General features: G+C 43.5%; 1 protein-coding gene and 1 long non-coding RNA gene across 4 annotated transcripts in view; both read right to left on the reverse strand.

The window, feature by feature from the left end:
- STAG2 (stromal antigen 2) overlaps window positions 1-11,554 on the reverse strand; it is a 74,677-nt gene extending 63,123 nt beyond the window's left edge. For all 3 annotated transcript variants that reach the window (XM_035324044.1, XM_035324042.1, XM_035324043.1), the window contains exon 1: window positions 11,331-11,554. The gene's annotated coding sequence lies outside the window, so the exon portion shown is untranslated. The remainder of the gene's footprint in view (window positions 1-11,330) is intronic.
- Window positions 11,555-13,241: 1,687 nt separating this feature from the next.
- On the reverse strand, window positions 13,242-16,410 carry LOC118166256. The gene is made up of 2 exons (XR_004750407.1): window positions 15,899-16,410; window positions 13,242-15,640 (listed from the first exon to the last, which is right to left on the reverse strand). It is a non-coding gene; the product is annotated as an uncharacterized LOC118166256 (long non-coding RNA).
- Between the last annotated feature and the right edge of the window lie 4,146 nt (window positions 16,411-20,556).

Below are 20,556 nucleotides of genomic sequence, written 5' to 3' on the forward strand. Positions count from 1 at the left end.
AGTATTAAGTCTTCCCACACACTCACTTTGGCATGCCTCCAAGCAGGGAAGTCCCACAGAAACATTTTAACAGCAATAAAGAGAACCTGACATAGATCAGGCAATTGCATCTGTATTCACAGCCATCTTCCCAAGGAGCACCTACAGAACTGGGGGAAACTGATGCCCACCAGCCATGCTCACCTGCTTCTACAGATTCAACACCAAAAAAGCAACTCCTACTCCAACACTGTTTACATGAACAGGTAGTGAACCACCTGAACCTCGATAACCCTCTGTACAATCTAAAATGACCTACAAAACTCCCCATAGTTTGTACATGTGGTTTTTCTGGTGTCTATTTCTGACCAGACTACAATGTCATCAAGCAAAACACACAGCCTACAGCATAGCTGTCGGTTTGATTATTCATAAAGAAGCTTATTTTCAACAAATCACGGCGTCTGCCTAAAGCAGACCAGTTTCCTCATATCTGAAGTCCTGATCACTTAACAGTGAAGCTCTTCCTGGACACATAAAGGGGCACAATATTCTAGCTAGTATGATTCTACTTAGGGAAAAAAAAAAAAAAAAAAAAAGCTCTGCAAATTTTCTTCCAACAGCAGGAAGAGAACAAGTTGCTCTGATCTGAGTCTAAAGAGGGGTAGAGGAGAGGCAAGGAAGTATGTTCAGGCATTATTTTGCCTACTTCTCAGCATCTCTGACAAACGAGATTTTTTTTTTTTTTTTCCAAAAAAGTACATATCTGGTTTAATTGTCAGATGTTCCTGGAGATGACACGTGTAGCCTCAGCATGTCCCCAAAACTCCGAAGCTGGGAAGATGATCTGGGAGGAACAGGACGAAGATCGATGCACAGGATGGTCCACAAAGGGTGATCCCTGATGGCCTCTTTACAGAACACGGACCTACGACAGACCTCAAGTACAGAGCTGGCACCGCAGCTTCCATAAACCACAGAAAAGTCAGGAGTGCAAAGGCTTCTAATAAGATCTAACCACAAGAGGCTGGTAAGCATCCAACTGAAGCAGGAGGTCTAGCAGGGTTCTCACAACTGCATCTGATTAACCACACCAAGGCCAGAAGAAAACCTTGTAGAGAGGAGGTTCCTGCCTCCAATTTCCCAATGCCTCCATGTTCCTAAATCTTCTCTTCTCCCTTCCGAGCAGCACCTGCACAACTTCTCATCAGCGTGCAGACTGAAAGCAAAGAAAAACGTACACGATCTTCCTGCCTGCATAAATTAATGCAAGTCAACAGCGGTCCTGAATATCTTTGCAGAGCTCTAACTTATCTACTAAAGACTGTGTAACATCAGACAAAAAAAGATAAAAGGAAGATCACAGCAAAGATTACAGGATTACTTTTGCAACTGGCATACAGCCCAAATGGTTTTCAAGAGTATGAGCAGGTAGAAAGTAGACGACAGTGGGAGCCAAGCTTTATTTGTGCAGCCCTACAGTTACTGAAAGCATTCCCACTACGGTTTGAGCAGAGAGCCGAGACACCGCTTCCAGGTGCTGAAAGAGACAGCCCCACTCAATCCCTATTCCTGCTGGCCCTTCCATGCAGGGGCAGCACCTCGCAACTCCAGAGTGATTTAATCAGGCAGAAAACTCCTCTCATGTTGTTCAGTGGAGCTCCTTTAGCAGCACGCCTGATGGGCTCACGCAGGAAGCACAGACACGTGTGGCCACAGCACAGGACCGGGATCACTGTGCTAGTGGCACCTAGCCACCAAACTGACCTGCCTGTGTCTTCCACTGCTGGAGGGGAAGCTCTACATGAGGGGAAGAGGAGGGAGGAAACTCCACAGGTGGGGCTCTCATCTAAAATGGCTCCCACTTATGTGACTGCCCAGTTCTGGTCTCTCACATCAGTTCCAGCAAGCACCCATCAACACCCTCCTTATGTTAAAGAACAGCTCTGCTTTCAATCGATTGCTAGTTTGGTCCTTCTCCTCCACCAGATTCCCCCCAGAAGGTCTTAATTTTTCAAATCTTAACTTTCTTACACATTTAAGATGAACATTTGCACCTTCCACACATGGTAGGACATGGTTCAGTCTTTACGTAAAAGCAGTTAGTTATACTCAATGAAGCCAGTAGTTCAATGCCAACATATACCACAATAGAAACATAAGAGTGAAGGTGATGCATCTTGGACGCAGAACATGCTTATCATATCATCCTACAGCAAGAATCAACACGTTCCTACACTCTTCTATCCACCCCATTTCCTTGGTATTAACCTGGTAATCCTATTTCATCTTCTAGGAAGCTTACATGTTAATTCCTTACATATTCTCAAATTATGCTTACTGAAAAGGAACTAAAAAATTAATTAAATCTCCTAGATCTCCAAACTACCAAGAACACAGATGCAATCTTGCATCCAGAAAAAAATAAAAATAATCATTTTCCACACTCCTCTTCCGTGGAGACCGAGGAAGCCCACTTGCAGGATTACACAAGAACACATTAATCCACTCTGTAAACAAAACTTCCCCAACCAGTTCTGAATTCAAGGTATGCTTAATGTAGTTTGCATCCCCTTGGCACAAAGTGAAGAAAACCAAGAATTAAGTTTTGCAGAGATTGTTATTGTATTTGAAGAATCTTAATGCCTGACCTACTGTATAGGAACAGAATGACTTACTGTATTTTCTTCTATCCACTGTTACTGAACTGAAAATTTGTAATGTTTTTGTCATTTTGTCATTTTTGTCTGTCTTGCCACATAAGTAAATTTTTGCTTTGCAGCAACAATACTGTTCTGAGGCACAGACTCTCTTCTAAGTACAGAACTTTATTAACTTTCATAAAACTATCACACTGGTGAGTAGAAAGTGAGCAGTATAACCAGAAAGACAATGCAGTGCAGCAAGAGGAATAAAAATGCCTAAAGGCTGTTTTTTTCTGATTATTTTCAAAGTGTTAAGCCACAGGTTTCTAGTTTACAAAATCCATTCTATTTCATGGTAGTGCAGTAATATAGCATTTGCATGTCACTACATCAGCAGTACATTGTAACTGATAAACTTTTAAAAAATTAAACAAATTCTGATATAAACACATCAGTCCAGAAATAATGTTTATCAATGCTGAATGGAAGCCCAATTAATAAATCAAGAGTAGTTTAAACATGCAACGTTGAAGACAAATGTAAACCAGCAGCACAGGCTAGGTGGAAAGAAAAAAAAAAAAAAAGGCATTTTTTCCCTCCATCAAAGCACTTGCTTTAATAAACTTTTTCCATGTTTGGTAAATCAATATGAAAACCCAGTTTCACATTTTTTGACCACTATTTTATTAGGGAAGTAATGACAGATCTATACCACAGATGCAACAGCTACTTGTGCAGCTTTCCTTTCTGGTTACCATAGTTTCCAATGAACTGTAGATTTCTAGAAATACTACTTACGAGAAGGAATAAAAATATCACTGCTTAAATATGAAAACTTCAAGAAACAGTATTAAAGAATCATTTTGATGGGTGTATGAATGATGCTTTAGTGAACGGGCAACTTGGTTAGGAGAGGAAGTTTTATCTGTGAGACCTTATCACAGCACAGTACTGAAGCCTAAGGGTGGACAGCAGGGGAAAAATAAAGATAGAAAACGCGAACAAAGGGAAGAGGAAGATGGGCACCAGAAGTTATTTCTCTCCCTTTCTCTCAATAATCACCCATAAAAAACACAATTGGCTCTAAAACAGGTCATTAGCTCCCCAAGCCTCCATCATCAAGGAATACTCACCAAACACACAGCAGGGAATAGAGCACAGGCAGGGAATTAATCTTTGCTGGTATTGCAAGACAACTTTGGGCTTTCCAAATAAGAATAGCATGATTTATAAGAGACGGGGGAAACTCTACTTTCTGAGGAGCTCAGAACCCAAGCAGCCTGAGTCCCACATGAGGAGGACAGGTTTAAGCAGGAGGCTGCCCAAGCCCTCCACAGGGTCCTTCCCTCAGCCTGTGTCCAACTCACCTAAAACACATCAGTTTCCCATTGTGCCAATGCTTCCAGGAAATGACTGCCAATTCGCAATGCAAAGCTCGGTTTTATGGGGGAATAAAAATACAGTATTTTGGATCTAGTTTTCAGAAAGGTACATAGAGCAATGATAAAAATAGAACAGCATGTGGCAGCGTGCCAGACTGGAACTTTCCTGCAAGAATGTAGTTCTCATACCTAAAGAGTTCAAAATAACAAATTTTTAAATGACTTACATTGCTAATCTTAACTTAAGAAGATCATACTCCTTGCTTTTCAACTTGACTTAAATGGAAGCAGCCACTCAGTATCAACTTTCCTTCCCATTTGCCTGCCACGAGCATAGCACAGCCATATTTAGGCTGCAGTCACTTGTCATCCTTACTTTAGAGTTTTTATCAAGTTTCTCTGTTTTTTTCCTTGGAGAAAACATCATAATTACTCAGCTGCCTGCTTCTATGAAGATCACAAGTGAAATTAAAATTACTGCCTGGGGTCAGGATGTAGTCTTATTACTCAAAAAAAATAAATTATTTGGTCACTGTATCTGTAACTATCCAAAATATTTTGTTTCAGGACTCATGTCACATAAAATCACCTTAAAATTAAAAACTAGACACCTCAGACACATGCTGCATGAACTAGAAAACTGCATTTCTGACATTTTTTAGGACCCTTTGGCTATCTATATACTTAACTGCCCATAGTAAGGTAATAAAAATAGCATAAAAATATGGATATTGAATATTCCCTCTCAAATCACACCCCTACTCCATGCAAGCTCCCCTCATGCTGAACACTCTCCCAAATAAAACCAGCCAATTATATTACTTGCACATTATCTGCTTACTTAGACCTGATACGGGTCCAAACTTCCAGAGTTCATCTTTCTTAAGGGATAAACTGGGATTTTTACCTACAAGTAACCGCACGAATGAAAAGCCTCATCTTAAACCTCTTATTCTTATTTGCAAACAAAGCAAAAGTCAGCCTTTATTCCCAGATGAGATGCTGAATGAGAGGTGTTGTCTCATAAAGCTCAGGCTGAAATCCTACGTTACATAAAAAATGCAATTCAGCCATAACCAAGAGCTGCAACGTTACCTCCAAACCCAAGATCCCCACATCTTTCCAGGCAGATGGCTCGTGTTAAGCAGTAGGAAAATAACCGTATAAAGGCCTGTCTGCTGTGTGATGACAGGTATATCAGCATCCCTTGAAAAGGGGCACAGCAGTGACAGGCACACCCAGGAAGGACACCCGACCTGCAGCAGCTCCCTTGCCGCCCACAGGCAACATCTCACCAAACCTTGGCAAAACCTCCAAGCCCGCTCTGGAGTACAATCCCAGCTGAACAAAACACACATTTATAACGTCTGTTGTTTCTTTTTTAAATAGCCACTAGTTTTGGAAAGGTTTAGGGCTTTTTTGAAATGCATGTTTGATCTCTTTTCATGATTTGCCAATAAAAAACCCTAAAGTTTGGACTCCGGCTCTAATTGTTCGCATCAATCTAAACCACTGCAGAGGTATGTATTACATGGTAAAATACATCAGTTGAGACCTCTCTTCATAGTACGAGCAAGAGTCATCATAAGCAAGCATGTGAAATTTTGCTTGCTGTATCAACCCTGAAACAATGGGAACCAACACAAAAATACCTCCATTGCCAGATATACCTCCTTCTCCTACCCAGTAACTAACCTTTAGTGAAACAGAAGCATAGAAAAGTGAAATGTACAAGGGTGTGTAAGTGCAGGAGGGATAAACCGTCAGAATCAAAGCTGTAAGAAAACACAGGACCAATCCACTCAAACCAGGCATGTTCTCCTCTACATACTTGGTTTTGGGGTTAATTTCTCACAGACCACAATCAACCCTCTGATATATGCCAGTTTTATCACATATACTTATTCTAATTATATTCAAAACAAAAAAAAAAACAAACAAAAAAAAAAAACACCTCCCACAGGAAAAGTTATAGCTAACTACACAGTCAAAAAATAAAAAACGTACGAAGTAGACAATAAAATACATACACGGATAAAGCAGCTACACGGCAGCTAACTTTTAATTTCCCTCTGAAGTCATAATAAGACAAGAAGTAACTGCATACAAATGCAGTTCTATACGCACTTTGGTTCTGACTCAGATTGGGATAAATAAGTTTAAAAATAGACCGTGCTCCTCCATGCAGCTCTGTAGCCAGTAAGGATTAGAAAAGAGCTAATTGCCACATGAAAGCCAAGGGGTTACCTGTGAAAAACGTGGGATCAAATTTTTTGCATCCCCTTTTCCAAAACTGGGTGCCAGATCTCTCCTCAGCTCTGATTAGTTGAGGGAAATAAGTTAGTAAGATGAAAGAAGAGATCTTTTTCACTTTGTCTGTTTTTCTACCCAATATCTCACTGGTATGTGATTTTCTTAATAGAAAGTGTTGCAACTTGGAGATGCACAAATAATAAAAAGGGACAGAGTGTATACTGTGAAACACTGCAACGGTATAACCCATCAAATTTAGAGGTTTGGATTTAGTCTTAGTGATCCTGGACATCAAACTAAAAGAAACACGAAAGGACAACAGTTTTTGCATTGATACCCAAATACCAGAACATATTCCACAAGACAGACTCCAGCCACACAAGAGCCCCTCAAGCTTCCCAACTTGTCCAAGTCAGCATCAACCCTAAATTTGTCCATGTTACATGAGGGCCTTCCTTCTTCAGAAGCTTCATATTTACTCTCCAAAAAAAATCCACCTTCACCAGATTCTCATGAACTGCAACATGAGAAAACTGAATTGAAAGAAAACAACTCCTAATTAAAATAATGTATGACTAAAAGCATATTTTGGATCTCCAACTCTCAAAACAGATCTCCCTGTACCACTCTGAAGTAGGAATCTGACCTTCTTAAAAGTCACGCCAGATTTCAAGGCTCACCCTGCAACCACAGACACCAACCTTGTGGAAAACAGATTTTTCTCAAAAAGAAACCTAATCGAAGTCACTGGACTAGTCTTCAAACATGAAAACTGCTCAAAGAACAGTGGAAGAGCCCAACCAGTTTGCTCCAGAAAGAACCTTTATAGAAAAAAAAATAATGCTAGCACAGGAGCTTCAGCTACACTGACGTAATACCGCAAAGCTTACCCAACGTGCTCCCTCCCAGATGTACTTGGTCAAAGCAAAAGCTCGGGTCTGCCTACCTTCAGAGAGCCCCCTGAGCACAGCCTCTCCCCTGGAGACCCTTCCCAGACCACTGCAAGTGCTGTGGCTGAAGCGTGGCCCCGTGACGCTCCAGAAGCTTCCCCATTTCCCAAGCCAAAGCAACAGTTACCATTTCCCAAGGTATAGGTTATCAATAAACTCTCCCCTCCTTTGTCAATGACCCTCAAATAAGGAAGCTGAAGTTTTCAGAACATGGATACATTGTGATACTGGGAAAATGAGCAGGGCTTATTTAAGAATATTAAGCTGTTACATTGATGGCTACCATCAATCACTTCTTCGCATTACAAGACAATTATTGAAGCAGATGAAGCTCTTAGAAATAACAGCATCTAGCTGACAGGGACACAATCCACAACACATCCCTTTCCCAATATGTTTTCTTGATTCCTCACCCAAATATAGACGGATGGTACCATTCTGGAAATTCACACCTACAATATACTCCAAGGTTTTAAAATTACTCAGGGAAGAAATGGTCACACCGTAGGCAGAGATCATGCCGAGTTACAAATCTCATCTCATTTGACAACACGCAGCACTCCAAGAACACAACCAAGAAGCAAAAGTAACCAGCACAAATATTTGCTTACTTTTGGGGATTCACTTGACAAGAACAAGCAACTGAAGTGTTTAGGGTTTCTGTAAAACATCCAGCCTGCTTATGCTGGCACACAAATGCCAAAAAAGAAGAAAACACCCTAATCTCTCTTATATTTGCCTAAAGCAACACAACTGAGACAACATCACCACAAATGAAAATGACAAATGATAAATCATCCTAAATTTCAGCTATGAATGACAAAGAGCAATCTAATAAAGTTTGTAACACTCTGACGTGCTAACATCATTCCCTGATTTGACTAAGTCTAATGTAGTTGCTTCCACCAACAAGAGCACTCACAAGTAGTTTGTAGCCTGCAGCTATTTTCTACAAGACTGCAGGAACATGTAATATTCAAGAGAATCTGTCTAGATTAGTTTAAAAACAAAAGAATTTAGTTGTCATCGATAAATTGGACTGAAAGTCAACCTAAGGAGACTGCCCATTATTTACACTGCATCCAACTGGCAATTATTTCATTCCATACGTTTATGATTTAAATACTTTACGATGTAAAGCAAGAATGTGACATATTCATGGAATTTGAATTAGATTAATGAGCAGCTAATTAATTAGATTAATGAGCAGCTAATTAAATACTTCTATATTTAAAATGGAATTCTCTCTATCAAGTAACACAGCAACTGTTTTAAACCAGGTATTTTAATAAGCTAGGAAGCAAGCAACTTTTTGTCACCACACAGATCTAAATATTTTCTATATATTAAAATATCCGAATATGAATTTGAACCAACTTATTCAAACCAATAATTTCCGCTTTCAGTTGCGAAACATCAATACTTCGTGTCTAAAAGAAAAGACCTCTAGATAAATTTTAACTAGTCTTCTAAACACAAGACTAACAAGCCCCAGTGTTGCTTACTAACTTGACTTCACATCACATACTAGGAACTGTAAATGGGCAAAAAAAAAAATCCAAATACACAACTTTGGCAGAAGTACGTAACATGAGTGATACCTGAGTGCTAGGAAATTTCACGGGAAAACTACAGAATCACCCATCCCCCATCTCCAGGGCTACTTTTTGCTTGTTTACCCAATAATAAGTTCACCACAGTTAGCTTAATTTAAACAATAGCAAAAAATAATAATAAAAGGGTACAGGTTTCCCTCACAGATTGCTTAGACCTCCTGTAGGCAAAACATGATTGGTTTTGATAAAAATCACCTACAAGAACCTCCCTGGTCAGAAAGAAGGATCTTTTAGAAATGGGGAATAGTTCCTATTTTTCTCCTTTAGTTTTGAAGCTTTCTTACTTTTTAATTCCTCAGAATCACTGGGGATTCCAGCCCATCCTGCTCCACGGCAATAAGAAGGCGCCTGATGCCACCAACGTGGTGGGTGCCTCCTGGCCCTGGTTTTATGGGAATGGCTTTTAGGGCTGTATGAGAATCGGGCAGGGGTACCCAGCCGCGGTGGTCATTGCGATTCCGTGACTCATCACCGCAGAGCTGATGAGAGTTAGGGCTAATGAGCAGACAAGGCCAGGAAGGCAAAGATTAAGGTCCGCCAATTGCACAACCACTCCTGGTATTTATTTACCTGTGGAGACCGAAATATCCACGTGCAGGCTAGCTGGCTGAGTCCCAGGCAGCTCAACAGCAGATAAATACTCCGAGAGTAGCACTAAGTGACTAGAAAAGGGATTGCGGCGAGGGGGTGGGGGGAGGGAATAGTACGAAAAGGGGAAAAAAGTTGTTCCCAAGGGCCTATTTTTGGTATGAACGAGCCAGGAGCGGGGCAGAGCTCCCCCGGAGCCCCCAGCCCCGCTCAGTGCCCGACTCCGGAGCCCCTGAGGGCACGGAGCCACCGCCTCCCGCCCGGGGCCGGCCAACGAGCGGCGGGCGGAGGCGGCGGCGCGGGCCCCGCCGTGACGCACTTCGGGAGGCCCGGAGCCCGCCCCGCCGCTGGGCCCGGCCCTCCGCGGCTCCGGCCGGCCCGGGAGGGGCCCGGGGGGTGTTACGGGGGCGGCGGGTGTGGGGCGCGGGGGGAGCGGGAGGGTTCTGCCGGGGTGCCCTGAGGTAAAAGCCCGGCGCTGCCCGCGGTGTTCGTTCGGAGCGATAGATAAAGGGGGGAATTGAGGGGCGAAGCGCGGTCGCTTGACCCGGGGGGCACCCCGCGTTCATGGGGAAGACAAAAAACATTCAAACGCGCGTAAATAATAAACATAAGAAGTGCAGAGAGAAAGAGAGAGGGGGGTGGGGGCGTGGGAGGCCGGCCGCGTCCCCCCTAGCCCCCTACCACGGGGGGAGCGGGCGGCGAGCCCCGGCCGCCTACCTGGCACAGCCCAGCCTGGCCCAGCCCAGCGCGGGCCCGAGGAGCGCTATCGAAAACAAAAGTGGCGCCAAAACCCCCCGGCACGGAGCGGCTCCTTCCTCCTCCTCCTCCCCCTCCCTCCCCCCGGCCGCCCAGCAGGGTCCCCGCAACACGCGGCCCCCGGCGCCAGCCGCCCGCTGCCCTGTGCGCGGCTAGAAAAAGTCCCGACAAATGGTGATAATCAGGATTAGTGATAAATCGCGCCCAAAGGGAAGCCGCCACAACTCCTTCCCCCAGCGGGCAGCCGCCGAAGAGTCGCTCGGAGGGGAAAAGCGAGTCCCACAAAGGCTTCCCCATCGATTTTTATTTTTTATTTTTAATTCGGGGGAGGGGGACACAACTCTTCGGGAGGGAGCGGCGAGGGGACGCTCGGCGGGGCCGCGTCCTGGTTGCGGCCGGGGGCAGCCGCTGCCGCCACAGCCCCCGCCAGAGCGCCCGGGAAGGGGCGGCCGTAGTTGCCCCGGCTCGGCGGCCGGAGAACCGAGGCACGGGGCCGAGAAGCCGGAGCCCGCAGCGGGACGGAGGGCGGGCGCTACCCGGGGCCGGAGCCCCCCCCGGGCCGGCCTCCCCTGGCCGCCCAGCCAGGGGCCCACCATTTTGGGCCGCGCGGCCCAGCGCCCTCCTCGCCGAGCCGCGGCTCCTCCGGCCCCGCCGCCTTCCCTCCGGGCCCCGACCCGCCGCCGCCACACACGCACACACAATGCCCCGGTCCTCCATCTTGCCAGCAGCCCCTGCTCGGCTCGGGAGAAGGGGGAGGAGGAGGCGGAGAAGGAGGTTCTCCATTTTAGCTCGCCGAGCGCAGGGCCTACCCGCGGCGGGAGGAAAGGGGGCAGGGGGTGTGGGGGGGGGGCGCTTTCGGGACCCTCCGGGGCTCCCAAACAGCGCCGCCACCGCCCGCCCGCGTCCCGCCCGCGTCCCCCCCGCTCCCCGCCGAGGGTAGCGGGGGTGGGGAAGCGGGGGGCCGGGAGTGTTTTCGCGGCTCGGCCCCGCCGTCCTCCATCTTGGCTGCGCCGAGGCCCCGCGGCCGGCCGGCCTGCCGCACCGCCCCGGCCCCGCAGCCCCCCGGGGACCGCGGTTCTCCGGCCGGCCCCGCTCGGCCGCCGCGCTCCCCGATCCCCCCCTCCAAACTTCCAGAAGCTTCGCCGCCATTTTCTAACTTACCTTGCCCGAGCCGTCGGCGGAGGCGGCGAGGAAGGCCCAGGTCCGGAGCTCCGCTCCTCTGTCCCCGACCCGGCCCCGAAGACTCGGCCACGGGGAGGGGGGGCTCGGCGGGGGGCTCGAGGCAGGGCGCTGGGAGCGGGCAGGTTATTTAATTTGGCGGCGGCGCTGGGGATTGTTTGGGGTGTTCGCTGCTTGGCGGCTGGCGAGCGAATGGAGGGCGCAGGCGCCACCTGGCGGCCACCGGGCGCGGGTCGCTCTCCTGGGCGTGGGGCGACATCTGCCGACGGCCGGCCGCGGGGCCGGGCCGCGCCGAGCGGGGTAAACAAGGCCCCGCGCATGTCCGCGCCGCTCCCTGCTCCGTTCCTCCCCCTGCGTGGCTGGGCACGGCGCCCCGGCTCGGAGGAGGAGGAGGAGGAGGGCGGCACGGAGCCGCCTGGGTCTTCCCCACAGTAAGCCCCGTGTCGGTAGCGGAGCTGAGGAGAGCGGCGGCGACAACAGCACCGCGGCCGCCTCAGCCTCAATCCCAGCCCTTCCTCGCCGCCTCAGGGTTCCATCCCTCCGCCCCCCCCCCCCACGAAGCCTCGTACAAACTTCCGAGGGTCACCTATAAACAGAGTTTTCACCTCACGGAGATGAGCATACAACTTCTGTGTCGTTACTCCATTTCACAGCGCAGCAGGGTGGCATGCTTTTTTTTTTTTTTTCCCCGTCTTGTGTAATGCTAAGCACATTACTCATGCTGGATAGTTGCACGTAAACTTATAGTTAGATTAGTCAGCACAAGAACATTTTTTTGTCCTGGTAATTAGCCTCTCATCGTCCCCTTGTGTTTATCTACTTCTAATTTTCGGGGGAGGTTTAGCATAACTAAGCCGGCGCTCAGCGGAGGAGCTCCGTGCACCCGCCTAACAAAGGCAGGACACTTCAGGGAAGAGCAGCGAGCAGTTCCTGTCTTTTGAAAGCTAAGGTGAGGCCTCACAGCGCAAACGACACCTACAATGGAAACTGTGATCAGATAAGGAGCGGCTAGAATAAACTAGTAAAGATGGGTTGATGGTACGTAACAATGCTAGACGTAATGTTGCTGGGTACGTGTGGCAAACCTGAAATAAATTATATTCAACTTTAAGAACATATTTTCACTTCCTGTCAACACCAGGGAGAGCAGATTTAGACATTTAGAAATAAAAAGTTTTAATTTTTGTTCCTGTCTACTTATATGCTAAGCACATTACTCTTGCTGAATAGTTGCATGTAAACTACACATTCAGTGTGTTATTTCTGTAGAAAAGGCTGGAAAGAAAACATAAGGAAAGAAAATCAGGAGAACGATTCCCTTTTAGGCAATGCTTGAAAATAGCATCTTGAGTGCCTAGTCATAAATCTCCGTTCAAGGTTTCAGTTACAGCTACAGGGGCAGTTGCTGATCTTTAACGGGAACCTGCTAATGACTATCTGGAAAGTGCAAAAGAACTGTGAATAAAACATAGTCTGCTCAAAATTAGAAAAAAAAAAAAAAAAAGTTTTAAACTTGCTGTGATATATATGGCTACTAAATTACAGAAAAAGATCAAAAAGAACTGGATCTATTTGTGTCTTCCCTGTACATTCAGCTTCTGACAGCTGCCAGATAGACAGCTTTTCCATGAAAATAAACTGCACACTTCCAAAACTAATATTTTGCCTGCACACAGAATTTCAGTAACATATCCTCTACTTGAGGTACAGTAGGGATACTCATACTAAAACTCAAATCACAAACTTTTCAAGATTGTTATAATCTACTGCAACAGCTGGGAGAAGCACCAACCTGCCTCAGAGTCAGGCACGAAGATGTGTATCCAATATTTGCTATATTGAACCAGTGTTTTCTCAACACACTTGACCTCATAGCGGAGGGACGGGTTTTTTTTTTGGTAAATGTGTTTAACAAGAAAAATGTGTTTAACAAAGAAAACATGACACAGTTTTTAGGGTGTGGTTTTGGAGGAATGGGTGTACAAGCATTGACAATGCTGTGGCAGATAGCTCAGCCTGTTTCCAAAGCTGGTTCAGACCGTAAAAGCCCAGATTTATAAAACTTAAGTCTTGACTGACATGACAGTTTGTTTTCTAAGCTTGTGACAACAAATCATGGAAGCCCTCTAGAGACTAGACTCCAGGTGCAGCAGCTATCATGAATCATTGGGCACAGAGGCTGTTTAAGAGCATTTTGCACTCTGGTTCACTTCCTCCCTCCCAGTTGTTCCACTCATCTGTAGATGCTGTCTAAGCAAAACTTCAAAACTTGCATCATCAGAGAAAAGGAAGGGCCATTTCTTTCCTATGATTTTTTTTTCCCCAACATACCCCTTCTCAGATGCTATTTAGAGTACAACTACATAAACAATTCAGACAGCACAACAGAAGGTGCGGGGAACTCCTAGAGGTCTGCAATGTGCCTGCTCTGTTCCAGGGAACAGAAGACAGGGTTTCTTAACCCAGCAGTGCCCTTGAAGGATTCATAATGCAGAACAACACTCAAAAGATACATAAATTGGTTTCTGATGGTTATTTATAGCATACATTTAAGATGCAACCATAACAATCTCTCAACCTGTGGATAGGAATACAGGAGACAGAAAAGTTGAGTAAGTTCTTAACTGCTACATTTGTTGTCTTGTGGAAGATAAAAATGGCTCTATGAAGAGCCTAACTTCTGCATTTTCTCCCAGAACTGATCATGCTTCTGAGACTGAACCTTCCAGTAGCTACAACAGGGAAGGAAATAAGACAATAAGGAAATAGAGACATTTTAAAACTCTCAAGTTCCTGGAAAGGATCTGTACCTGATAGAAAAGACACTGTGAGAAAAAAGGGTAGAAGAAAGTACTTTACAGGACTACATCAACTGTCTTACAATAGCTACTCTTAAGACTTCAAAGTCCACTGTTACTGATAGTGAGCCCAATTCAGAGATTATTTTAAAATGGCTTTTACTACAGGGATTTTTTACGATGTTTGATCCAAAGAGTCAGAGATTAGAGTCAGTCTTGATCAGAATCACATATTTAAGAAACAGTGCTCGGAGAGAAGAAATAACAAACCAATTCCACACCTCAATCAATGGTTAAAGGTTCATCACTAGAAAAGAATACCCTCAAGCTGCCAGATGGCTGATTCATTCTTCCAGGCAGGAGACTCATGCTCATGCTGCTTCCTTTTCTTTGAGGATAGTGGAATAGGAACTCACCCCACAATTCTATTTCATCTTTTCTATTAAAAAGAAAAAAGGCAAAACCTTTTACTTCATTGTATTTTATTTGCTTATAGGAGTTGGAAAAAAAAGAAAATTTGTACACTGAATTCATTCCAAGGTGAGGTGATGACCTTGAATCACCTGTATTAAAGTAAACCACTTTTATCTGTCTAATTGAGGACAGAGGGGAAAAGCAGTCTTCCCAGTCCAATTTTGTTGCCCAGATTTCTGATACTGGCTTAGTCACTCTAGGGAAATTTGCTCTAAGTCCTTCTGGAGATGAGATATTACATAAGAAACAAAAACAAAGACCCCAAAATGGATTACTTTCCCATAATCCACAGGAGAGAGATTTCACATCAGTAGCTCCTTAGGCCTTTCCCTGTTCTGTGAATAATTTCTTCCTTTTGTGGTTTACATAAATCACCCTTGCATATCCCTATTTCTCACCAGTCCATTCCAAAACACCTCATTCAAGTCTTATTTTTCATGGATTCAGAAAGTTTCTGCCTACCGTGCTCTCAGACCTGCAAAGGACTACAGTCACAGCCCATACATACCCTTATTACTAAAAGGTAAAGAAGTTTTAACTCTGCTTCAGTGATAGCTCTAAAAATGAATTAAAAGGACATAGCAGGAAGGCATTTATCAGCAGCTTCCCTCAGCCATCTGCTTGCCGCTTCCTCCCCAGAGCACCCATCCTCATTCCCATATTTGAGGTGAGGGGCTCTTGCTTTGTCTAGTTCAAGGTAAAAATCCCGTAGCCACATTTTAAAGCTTTCATCACTGAACTGTATAAAAGCCGTGCCAGTTACTAGTAGGAAATAACAAAAAGCCCTTCTCCTAGGTTCAGTCAGGAGTAGTTGCTTTCACCTGAGGCACGACCTCAGCCTTACGGACAGGAAGGAGGAAGCATTACCGTTCAGGCTGCCTCTCCTGAATCGAGCACAGGATCTGTTCCAACTCCCATACATAGGGAGGTTTCAGAGGACACAGCCAAGACATCCATCCAAGCAGAGGGGCAGTGCATCACGGACCTTTTTATGAGTCATGGTAGCACCTGTGACGAAGTCTGTGGAGGAAGCACAGGTACCAGAAAAGCAGGGGTGATTGGGTGAGTTGGTTCAGTCAAAGGGAACAGAGGCAGGAAACAACAGGTGTTAAAACAACAAAAATAGGGCTGCGTCAAGAAGCAGACAAGCTGCAATGAGGCCTGTTCTGATCGTGAACAAGGAAGCAGCTTTAGGTAAGAGACAGCTTAAAAAAAAAAAAAAAAAAAAAAAGAAGATACTGAGACTACACCATGCCCTGGATGCCCAGGACTGCTCACCTGTGAGGAGCATGCAGTTCTCAGCTGGCCGGGCTTCTCCAAGCCCTAGGTCCCTCAAAGGCTGACAAGGAGCCAGCTTCTTGCCTGAAAATGGGGGGGGAAGAAAGCTGGCTTGGGGTTAGATGAGATTAGAGTGGAACTGGGACAGAAACACTGTTAGTCAGCTTAAACTGCCCAACATCGTAGAGCAAAAAAATTACAAACAAGTCAAATATATTTGTTTAAATTGTCATCAATGAGCTTTGAAGAAAATGATCAAACAAATGAGTCAGCTCTCTCCTGCATTTTCAGGCAAACACCAGTTTGGGATGTTGACAGTGGATCAGTTTATCTTGGTCTTTTCCTCAGAAAATATTGAGGCTTGAGTTTAGGGGGTTGGAGTGGCAGTGGGTGCAATGAAGGCTTGTTCCTGACATGACAGCTAAGGATAAGGAACTGATTGCTCTTTCAGGTAATAAGCCTACATGGTTTTGTGTGGCTGACTTATCACATTCGCAGGATCCTACCTTTATCTTTATCGCAGTTTCCTTGGATTTAGTTTTCTTCATCAACCGGCTTCAAGGTTTCTTTCAGGCAGTGCTTCTCAAAAAGTCCCCTTCTTCCAATCATGCATGGGGGGGGCCAAGGCCATTCCTGCTGCCTGAACTAACACAGTGTAACGTGAAAGCCAAACAAAGCGTGACCGTGTCATTAAGCTGTGAATGAGATTTTCTCTTAATGAAGAAAAGCATAACAAGTGGCAAGTAATACAACAGTTTATGACATCTTGGCGGTTTGCACAGATGTTGAAAACCGTTAAGATAAAAATACCATTTTTAGAACCTAACTTCCTTTAGCATGCTTATAGAAGTACTGCAAAGCCTCAGCGACAGCAACTGCAACCAAAGCACTTCTCCCTGTGTGCTCCAGGGCAGAAGGTGCTCCTGGGAGCTCGCTCTAAGCACCGAGGACAGCGGTTCCCAGCACGCCTCTCCCATCCTCTTGAATCATCATTTGCAGAAGCGAAGCTTCCAACCCCAAGCACAGGTCTTTGTTACAAAGACTTGCTATTGCTGATAAAGCATTGTTGAATTAATGTTACTTTTGGTACACTGTATTTTGCAAAACGCTATTAGACATTTGCATTGATTCTTACTTTTTTTGGTGGCCTGTACCCTACAAATAGCTCCCCTACTGACTCCAGTAACACTGCAAGGGTTGGATATACAGGAAACGGAAGCAAAGTCAATCTTAGATTCAGAAATTTAGTTCTCTTAGGCAAGACTTAAAAGGAAGAGACTTACTACATCCTGATAGCCACTTTTGAAAAGCATGCATTTTGAGGATTAACCATTTGCACATAAGTGACAAACCTCACCACACTGTTGAAAGGTAAGAGAAATCGTGTCAGAGTTCTGCAGCAAGATCCAACTTCATAAGGTTAAAAAGACATATTATTAGTAAATAAATGTAAGTGCTCTCTGCCTTAGTAATTTCTCTAATTAAGAGTAATTCATTCCCCAAGATGTTCATGCATTTTTACTAAACTTGGCTTTTCAGTACTTACTGTAATGATTTTCCTAGTTCACAAAAGCACTCTGCAAAGAACTTTTTCATTTGATACTAAACTCCATTTTTCAATTATCAAGCATTTAACTTTGCTGCTGTCAATAGCTGCCCACACTATAAAATTGTAAATTAGTAATTATCCAAAGGCAACTAAATAGTTTTCACTTACCATGCAACATCACATATTTACAATAAAATTAACACACTTTTCTCCCAGAATTTCCAGAGATTTTTTTTTTTTTATCCAAGCAATTTATAACTGAAAATGTACTCTTCCCTATCATAGGAAAAAGCAAATTCATCTGCTACATCAGTCACAGAGCTGTATTCTCTGAATTAACATCACTAATTTTACCGTAACATTGATGTCAGTATTACTAAGTAAGCTTATATTAACCCTGGTTAAACAAATTGAAGATAATAAATAAAAACTGGATTCCAACAGTTTATCACAACTCTTTGGCCTCCCCACCGAAAGCCATTTTACAATTATGGCACAATAATTTATGTACAGCAGCATCAGCACGTCTCTTGAAGCAATGTAACACAGTGACTCACGAAGCTGGTGACATACTTTCAACAGCCTGAATCAGTGCAAAGGCAGGGCAGGGTTCACAGCAAAGGAAAAATATTCTTGATCAAATTTCCAAGCTGCTCAGCAAAATTTACTCACATGAAACAAAAACAGTATGGGGACAGGGTGAGTATTCACTCATAGCTCAATTCAAGGAGGAATGAAGGTGATCTCACTGGAGAAGACAGTCATCACCCTTTACAAAGCAGGTTCAGGAGGTAAGACCAACACACAGCCATCCTGCATGAGACTTGCAATGAATGGAAGTGCTTCTTCCCAATCTTTGGCAACCAGCCCTCTTGCTGATAGAAGTAAATCTCGCACAAAATGGAGGGTAAAAAAAAACACTGCTCAACAACTCCTTCACATACTTACCTCCACAGAATATTGCAAAGGCCAGAAATATCTCCAAATCCTTCTTAAGTCTATAGCATTTTTGGGTAGGCCTTACACATAGTACACTAGAACTTGCATGCTGTGATAGGCAGGACAGATTCTCTTCTACCACCAAATATCATGGCAGCAAAATTTACTACACCTTCTGAATTTTCATCCTAGTATACAACACTTAAGCTTGAAGTTTACTATGAATACGGTAATCAAGCGCTTGCATTAACTTCTCACCCAATTATATTTTGTTTCTAATGGCCTATTATCTTCGTTATTTTTACTATAAAAGCTAACTTTAAAAATATATGCCTTAGGTTAACAAAAATGAAAACTTGGAAAACTTCAAACTATTTGTCCTGCAGCTTCAGGCAGCACATACCACTAACCAAAATAAACATTTGGGCATTCACCGTGGTCAAAATTAACCACGCAACACTAAAAGAAGTTGAAAAACACTCTACTTGAAAAGGAAAAAGCTACTCTACTTGAGAAGGAAAGATGATCCAAAAAAATTCCATAATCAGTGAAAATCTTTTTACTGTGCTATGGGCTTTAGAACAAGCCAAAAACAAAACAAGAAAAAAAGTACGGACAGCTAAGTATCTGTGGAGATACGAGTTACAGCAAACTGTAGAATAAATCAGTATCATGTTTCAAAACCCTTATCTCAAAGCACTGAGAAAAAGCTAAACACGTAAGAATTTATGTTTTTTCCTTACTTTGCATGCTAAACTAGGCATATAATTTCCATGTTTTCTAAACAAAAAATCCTGAATACATTATTAAAAACCCTTGTAAATCTCCCACATACCTAGAGCAGCGAATAGTTCTACCATTGTCTGTTAAATGGAAATAAAGATTTTACATAGTAATCAGCAGAAAAACAGCTACCAAATAACCAATACTTGATTTTACTCCATAGCTCTTCATTCCAAAAAATCTTTAGTAAAAGCCAAATTCCAGGCGTCTTTGTCCTGCTACTAACCTCCTTTTCAAAGGACCTGTGCTTTGACTGCATTTATTTGCATCTTTCACTTCTCTCACTTTAAATACTCCTTATCAGTGTCCATGTAATTTCTTCTGTTTCTTTAAGATACTGAAAATAAAAGTAATTTGAAAAAAAATCTTCCCAATTCAAGATGTCAAAATTGACGAGTATGCTAATTATTTTCTCACATTTAGTCTGAATAGAACTCTGATTAATTTTTTTTTTTCTATAAGAAAACTAAACCTACAGAGCAGTTTTGTCATCTTGCTAACAGGATCTTAACCCTTTAATGTTCCCAAATGATTAAAATCTGAAGTATTATTATAGTACTCTATCTTTTATAAGATTTTAAAAAGGAAAATGAAGTTATACAGTATATCTTTTAAAGATTAGTATTAAGTTCTAATATGAAGCATTTTGTATTATTTACTAGGAAAACAAAGAGATTAAGCAATATCCATTTCACTTTTGAAGATATCGTGCCTTATTTCTATTTTTTTTCTTGAACAGTTTACATACTAACATCCCAATTCACCTCCTTACTATGATTAAAATTTATGAGGATTCTCACTAACATTTGGTCAGTCTCTTTCCCAGGTATGGTTTTGGCTAGTCTTCATGCCAAATTTTGCAGCCTGTAAGGTAGATCCAGCTCATCCACATGACTTAGGTCAAGGTTAGGTAACAAACCTAACATAGTTTGCAACATTAACTAAACAAGCTACTTCAGACAAGATACACCAGCTCACATGCACTTACCTCTCTTTAGTTTCCTGTGAACGTTAACAAAAACCTTCTCTGTAAGTGAATATGGGAGCTATAAACAAGCCTGCCAGAACAGCCAACCTTTATTTGTCTCAGAAAGCCCTGTGTGAGTTCTCAAATGCTAAAGCTCTTCAAAAGACACAAAGCAAAAATAAAACCTTCCTTACCAGAATGACATACCTATTTTTTTCCAGAAGAGGAATATGAATCCAAGTGCCCAATTCTTTATGAAGTTCTAGTCGTATATTCCTAAGAATTACATTCTAATTTATTACAAAAATTAGCTAATTGAACTTGTTTTAAAATCAACAGTTTTAAACTCAAAACATGGATTATTTCCTCTCAAAATATCATCCTTACTCACACATGTTAATTAGGAACAGTTGAGTTACA

Source organism: Oxyura jamaicensis, chromosome 4 (genome assembly GCF_011077185.1).
Source record: "Oxyura jamaicensis isolate SHBP4307 breed ruddy duck chromosome 4, BPBGC_Ojam_1.0, whole genome shotgun sequence".
Taxonomy (NCBI): domain Eukaryota; kingdom Metazoa; phylum Chordata; class Aves; order Anseriformes; family Anatidae; genus Oxyura; species Oxyura jamaicensis.